Raw genomic sequence first — 8,065 nt, 5'->3', positions numbered from 1 at the left:
TTAAGCATGAGCTAGCCCACGTGCAATGAAGAAAGGCGCCAGGTAACGTGTAGAGAAAGTGAAAGAATAGATTAGGTCACCGAAAGGTGCTGCAAAGCCCTTTTAAGACTAGTTAAAACAGTATAATTCAATGCCGCCACGTTATCCACAGTGCCCGTACCACAATTCACAACCAAATGCTAACACGGCTGAAAGGCCAATAACGCATACGCGTCATGGAAAAGAAGTCCAAAACAGAAACACAAAGAAGAGGAAATGAAAGCACTGAACTGCCCTCAGACTGCTTTGTTCCTAATACAATATATAAGCCCCAAGCGCGATGTGCTGGACATTGTTCAGGTAACGAGTTCCTTCATGACGTTACCATTCACTAGCCAGAACATGTGAGGCAGCAAAAGTGCTCATTGTTTGCAAGTATGTCTACACTTGTGCACCTGTTGAGTCACAAAGATTAGGCACCTTGTTTACTGCGCAATTTGCTTTTGTGAAAACTTTTGCTTGTAGTTCAGTTCACACTGCTCGTAAGTGCTCACACATTCTCACGTGTGCACAGAAAATGTGTCTCCCAACTCATATTTGACATGTGCACATGCTATAATAAAAGAAAAAAAGTATCGCAGAGCTTGTTGCTCCTGTTGTCTCAGATTCTTTGAGTTTAAGTGCCTTGTGCCACTGCATTGCTTTTTGTGTTCCCAGCCTTTTATTTAGGCAGCTGTTTGTATTGGACTACTACTGGTAAAACATATGTATTTCACTAGCTTTACTCAACAAAGCCCAAACCAAAACATAGACATTTCAGCACCTATGAAGAGAGCACAGTCGAACCCCTCAATAATGAAATCGCCGGGGAAGCGATTTTTGTTTGTTCTCGTGATAATTTCGTAGTCGCAAAAATAGGAAAATACGGAGACCAATTACTTCACACAACAAAAATTTATTTAATGAAGTCGTTGATCTTGCTCTGTCGAACTCCTCAGCAATGTCCACCCTTTTTCTGCCCTTCGCAGCTTCAGCGATGATGCTAGAATTCTCCTGAAGCGTCAAAAACTTGCGCTTTTTAATAGGAGGCAGTATCTCTTGTGGGGTTGCACACGCAACCCATTGTCTTCAAAGCGGCGGCACCTCGGCTTCGCGCTACGTTTGTACGCGCAGTGGCGAGGGGGGTTGCGTGGGAGAGGGCATGTGCCGCTCCCGCAGCCCTTCGCGCCCTGCTCCCTGGCCGAAGTCGAGATGCCCCGTTTTCCCTCCTTGCCCTTTTCTGGAGAGACTCCTCTCCAGACCCCAAGGAACGCGCACGGCTTTCTTGGGGACCGCCTTGTCTTTCGACTCGAGCAGCGGTGACAACCACAGCTTGATCGAGTTGGGAGCCACCCAGCCGCCATCACCCCCTGCGCAACGCCCGGTCTATTGAGGTAACTTACTGCCTCAGGGCCGGACTGCGAAGCCACGAGAGGTGAGTCGAGCCCTATCGCTCTAAATCTCGTGTGCTTCCCATTTTGTTGTTGTTTTCATGTTGTCGAGCGGAACTTCTCTGCCACTTCGTTGTTATCTGTATTTTTGTTGCGTTGGTGGCGCTTTTGGCACAAAAACTGTGTCAGGCAAAGAACTCGTCTCTGTTACCACTGGCCTGAACCCGCCGTGGTCGCGACTCAACGCGAACCAGGGTTAGGGGTCCAGCTCTGACTGTTAGGGCTGCTGTGTAGCGCCTAGTAGCGAGTAACTACACTCCTCTAGTGCGCGGTGTGATCCAAAGACGGGACAGTTTCGCACGCACGGATCTGTTTGTTAGTAACCCCTATACTCCCCGAAAGGTCAAAAACACTGCATATGAGTAAAGTGCAGAAGAACTCACGTGCACATGGAGAGATGCGCAGCAGCAAACAGTTAGGCAGTCAACAGAATGACTGTCAGCATGATGTCACTTACGTGGGTGTCGTTCACTTGAAACGTCATGTACCGGCATAGTTGCCCACAGAGGCATTAACAAAAAAACTGTTCTCAGCGAAAAAAACAGTCTTGTTGCTATCATCATCATCCAACCGAATGTAAAGAACAATAGTCACACTGATACTTGTTGGCGGAAGCGTTATGCGCCCGATTTATCGAATGAGCGGTGCCACAATTTTCGAACTTCTGGGTTCTCATCTAGCTCATCCGTTGAAAAAAATGTTGCGGATCACTAGCTGGCACTTTATTTATTGCGGGAGTGCTTTTAAAACCTCTTTGCTATTGAGAGGGGGCAAATGCATTGAACTCTATGGACGTTTGCTGGGGACGCCAGATTTCTTCATTGCCGCGAGTATTTCGTTCTTGAGGGCTTTAATTATTGATGGGTTCAACTGTATTAGTATCAGAACAACATGAATGGCATAAAAAGGTAAATACATCCTACTTATCTATCTAGGATGGTTAAGACTACATGCCAACAAATTGTGACAAACTGCGATAGTACAGATTTTCTTTTTTACCCTTTTTGTTGAGCAATGTCATTCAAATAAGTCTCACCAGGAACACCTATGCAAGCAGAACACAAATGGTACAAAAAAGCATATGCATGCAACCTATTCATTTACATGGTTAAAACTGCATCCCAATGAATTGCGATGGACAAACTACAATTCCGCAAAGCTTCTTGGACCCCTTTTATTGGACAATGTTGGTAAAATAAGTTACCAGTATGCGCTTCCTCATTTTTGGAAGTTTTTTTTTCACACACTGAAACAGCTGTTAAGCACAACCAGTGTTGTAGGCGTTACCGAAAAAAAAGTAACTAAATATGTTACTCGTTACGCTAACAAAAAAGGAATGCATTACCACCCTACGTTATCTCCAAAAAATGGTAACACATTACCATTACGGTTCCAGAAAAAAAGTAACGCACATTACTTGTGCCTTAGTGCATAATCAAAAATTTGAATCAGTGCATCTTCGCTGCAGGAACCCACAGTAATAATGTTAAAAAGATCATATTCATATTTCACAAAAAACGTCTAGCCCAAACAACGATTTTACCTGAGGTATTAATCTAATGAGAATACCACCTGCCACGGTGGTTAATGGTTGTGGTGCTCGACTACTGACCCGCAGGTCGCGGATTGAATCCTGGCCACGATGACCGCATTTTCGATGGAGGTGAAAATGCTTGAGGCCCGTGTGCTTAGACTTATGTGCGCGTTAAAGAACCCCAAGTGGCCAAAATTTCCAGGAGCCCTCCACTACGGCGTCTCTGATAATCATAACATGGTTTTGGGACATTAAACCCCAACAATTACTGTTAACAAGAATACTTTGCACAAATGTGCTGGACCCCAGCAATATTATAGTGGCCTATGAAGTTGCCTGTATATGATGGCTTTTAACTCTGTGGCACATGATAAAGCCATTTTTTCCAGTGTGACATTAAGCACAAAATGAGATTTCATCATCGATGCTCTGCTCAGAGAAAACGTCACTGAACTCTCAATAAATTTACAATAATTCTGACGGTGTGCTTCTAACAAGGCAGATGCTCAAATATTGTAGTCCCAAAGAAATGCTTAAAAGGATTAGTTCCGGGGAAGAAATAATTGCATACATATACAAATTTTTCTCATTTAACACGTATATTTGCCGCAAAAGTGCAAATGTTTATGTGAAGGTCACACTCGTTCGCTCAATAATTGACTAACTTAAGAAACGTATACCCGCAGTTTCCGAGAGAAAGAAGCAAATGTCATTTTGAAAACAAACTTGATAACCAGCGCTAGAGTACTGGATGGAGAGCTTTCTATTAACTACAACTTGTTGTGGAGTTTAGGCAACAGTTGAATTTAAAGTGTCAGCGAACAGCTTGCCTCACTTCTTGATTAATACACCCGCACCTACGCTAAATAGGTGCTCGACAGACGCATTGGATGGTGCTCTTAACACCTAACGGGCCAGCAGCAGCTCGTCGTTGCGAAGAAAAGAACATCGTGGCGAGCTCTGCCAAAAAGGCGCCTATGAGACAAAGGAGTTTTGTGTAAAACTCCCGGGATAAGTGCAATAAGAAGTAACGAGTAATGTGATACCTCAAGTTACCAAAAGATGTTAATGGAAGTACGTTACCCGTTAGAGTTCCGAAATGGTAATGAGTACGTTACTAAGTTACCGAAAAAAGTAATGCGTTACTGGTGATGGCGTTACTTGTAACGTGTTACCGCCAACACTGAGCACAACCACTCTGAAAATGTTTTCAAGATTGTGACAGCTCTATTGGTTAATTGATGTATAATCATATCATAGCAACAGAGTGTGATGCCCACCTGTTTGAAAGGATAGTCGGCACCACTGCAGCTCATCTCCCCCGTCCTGCAGCAGCACCGAGTCCGTGCACGAGGACGTGGTGCTGGCTGGCGCATCCTTCTGGGGCCGCCGGAGCGCCCCAAGGCTACTGCTGTTGTGTTTGTGTAGTTGAGCTGCGACAGATCATACTGTTGCTGCTGCTGAGCCAGGGCCTCCATCATGCCTGACAGGGCGCCTGCTCTTCCTGCATCGTGGCAAAGCACAAGTACAACATAATTAACGCCCACTTCTGCTCTTGCTGCTGGCTTGCATAATCATCTGAACATGGAGCAATGTGTACATGCAACCCTCGACGTCATGTAGCGATGAAAAATTCTTGGAACACGGGGTGTCACTGGAGCGAACATTTCAACAAGCGTACTTGTTTTATTCAAGGCTGGCATATTATAAGCAGTTGACACCAGGCAAAAGAAAGGTGTTCCACGCTCGTCATCATGGCTATGAGCAGCACTGCTCACGGGCTTAAAATGCGAGATAAACCTGATCAAGTGTAGAAGGACAACCGTCACTGTACCTCTGACATTCAAGAAAACCTCTGTTGATTGTCCGTTGGTTCTCATTAAGGTTGCGTCTAACAAAGAATAATGAGCCCTAGCTTTCCCCTTACTTCGTTTTATCCCGACGTGCGTATTATGTAAGGACAGTGCTTTGGCAGGTCTACTGAACAAGTGCTCACAAGCTTTCTATGGGAATCAAACAAGCGTGCCACAAGGGCAGCTGCAAGTGCTTCAGTGATCATGCAGTAGGAGGCAACTTGTATGAAGCAGCAAGGGTCTATATAACTGCAGGTATACGAATCATGTAAGTTTGTTAAGATTTCTAAGAATACATTTAATATATGCCAAAAATATCGTGTAGTAATATAACAATTAAGTTAATATAAAACTATAAAGTGCTGAAGGCATGTCACTGGACATTATCAATGACCAAAGGCTCCTGTTAAGTCCTAAAGCCACATATATGAATGAACATGAAATGTCACTGTCTGCAGCAGCGTTTTGCTTGGTAAAAGTAACAGTTTTGCTTGGTAACCAATTCCACTTCCAGCCACACATACACTGCTTAATTTGGTTTGAATCACAAGGATTAATCAGCAGTGAGTATATTATTGGGATGACTGCCAACTCCTTGTAATGGCAGGTCATTTCTTGCGTCTATCTGACAAAAGAATACGTGCACACCAAGAATAAATTTTGTTTCAAGAAAATGCAGAATGCGTGAACATTTCTCATGCTGCCTCCGCATAGACATGTCGCTAACCATAAGTGAAAAAAATAACCCTCCTTTTATGTAGAGTTTGTTTGTTTTATTTTTGCCCTTTTGGATTACCACGGTCCCTGAGCAAGCTCCAGGCCAATTCAAAGCTCATCAGTATGCCATCTCTGCCACCACCGCGCCCTTGGATCAGCATTCGCGCACTGGGCGAGCAAGGATATGCATCGATTGATGAAAATGGGAACTGCCGAGGCAGAGAGCCCGGGGCATGTAATCCGAGCTCTAAAGCAGAATCGGCTGCGAGCTCATTTCGGACTGTATTTCCGACTCTGCCCGAAAGGATAAGGCGATCAGACCACGTCACACGGTACGTATACGTACGTCACTACGGGTCGACCGCAAGACCTGTAGATGGGCAGCACCAACGCACGGGGGGAGGGGGGGGGTAATGCGGTAACGAAGCTTCTTCTGCAGCCCTTGTAAGGAGCAAGGCTCAGCGACAATACACCCGAGGCCCAACCAAGACGTTCATTGGATGGTGAAAGCTCTTAGATGCGCGCGATCCGCCGCCGGCTCTGCGTTCAACCAAATCCCATTCGGCGCCCACCGCGTCAGTCGCCAATTTTTTTTTTTTCGGCAAACAGCAGGAAAAATGCCTTCCGTACAAGTGCACGTACACAGACGGCGGAACGAAGAGATAACGCGCCGCCGCTAAATGAAACAAACGGCAGTGCCCGAAACCCCCGGGACAAGCAATCTCGCCGAACAGCTGCAACCCCGCACGTCCGCTAGCACGATAGACCCGCACGTGCGTGAAAGGAAGCACGGCGACCCTACACGACCATTACTTTCAAATGTTCGGTTAAGCTACATATATTAATGCAACAATTTAAAACGGCAACCAATAGCAAGCGCTGGAACGATGCATCGGAAAAGTGCACTTTAGGTGATAGGCAGGTGGCCTAGTGTAGGATGATCAGCGCAACCTGACTCCCGCAAACACTCACACAAACACACTCATCCACCCGAGGAACACACACGACACTCAGCGCTCACTACCAACTGTTTTGCACCTGAATGACCCTCTTATAGGTACAGAAAAATGCGCAAACCACTATGTCGAATAACCAACTAGCCAACAAGAAGTTTTATTGAGGCAGGGGCGATTCTATATAACGTTGGGTGGCGACACCAGTTCATGCGTGATCGACGTACGCAGTTTTATGTGACGTCACATCGTCTTAGCAGCGTCTTTTAATGCCGTATGTTAAAATTCAATGCATTCCCGGGCTTGACCTAAGGTAAACAGGTGGTCATTCGCGCGTACAGTGATGGCGAAGGGCTCGACCATGGTATCTTGATTTTAGCGCTAGAAAGGACAAACGCATGAGAGAAAGGATAGCGCTGTCGTCCTCTCATGTGTTCGTCTTTTTTAGCGCTAATTAAGGTGTCGTCCAGCAACAAGTTCTTATTACATGAATATCCATTTCCACAAAGCTTGCATTCAGTCGTCCATGTAGAACTCAGGGAAACAACGAAATGGCTTTTTTTTTTTTTTGTCCTGCTTATCTTTTCTACAGCTGAAGAAAACCACAGCTGTTGCTGCAGCGCGACGGGGCCTAAGAACCGAAAATGCCACTGACAACCGGGCCGCAACATGTCACGAACACTGGTCGACGTGGTAAGCACTGAATTATACCATATGGTGACAGAATCAAACTATGTTTTCACAATGTTTTCAAAGTGAAAGTCACAAAAACCGGCACCTCGTGGCGCGTGGGCGGCAAAATCCTTGGTACGTTCTGCGCGAATGGTCGTTCGGATTGCTAAACGTAGCCTGCTACTGTTTAGGCCGCACACCAATTCCTGCTTAGAATTACAGTGTATATATAATTTATCAGACATTCCCACTTGTTTATGCGCTTGCGTTATTACGAGGTATTGACGCTGAGAAGCGACGATGCCTTCGCGGCAACTAGTGGAACCATGTAGAGACGCTGAGCACAAAGACGCAGCATCTGATGCGTGTAAGACAGAGCAGACGCTACAGATAAAAAAATTCTGATGAAACAAATGTTTCGCGGCGTTTTCCGTGGTTCCATGATTAGGTACCCTTTACCGGTGAGCTTGTTGCAGTAAAAGAAAACTTGTACAATAAAAATTGGTCGTCAGTTATGACTGTCGTAAATTAATAACACTTTGATAGGGATACAGCCAATGAAACCAATTAAACATTTCATTCGACCTGGCCAGTGCTTCATTACACCGGGGCACCTCAATCCTTTTCTATAGAAAGTCAACGTCCTTCTGCAAGCCTGGGCGCAAGTGATACACCGCAGCCCGCAAACGGAAGACAGCCGGTTGATACGCGCATAACTCTGTCGGTTAGAGGGGGCCATGTGGTCTACTTCACCCGCCACTGTCGCTATCGAGTTGTTGTTATAGCAGCGCAGGCGAAAAGCCTTCGCCAGAAGGGCGCGCGATACAAGGCGTGCACGGATTGCCGCCCGCCACGTCTGCTGATCTC

This window comes from Rhipicephalus sanguineus, unplaced genomic scaffold (assembly GCF_013339695.2).
Source record: "Rhipicephalus sanguineus isolate Rsan-2018 unplaced genomic scaffold, BIME_Rsan_1.4 Seq771, whole genome shotgun sequence".
NCBI classification, from domain to species: Eukaryota; Metazoa; Arthropoda; class Arachnida; order Ixodida; family Ixodidae; genus Rhipicephalus; species Rhipicephalus sanguineus.
The sequence above is the reverse complement of the archived record's forward strand: the minus strand, read 5'-3'. Positions refer to the sequence as shown.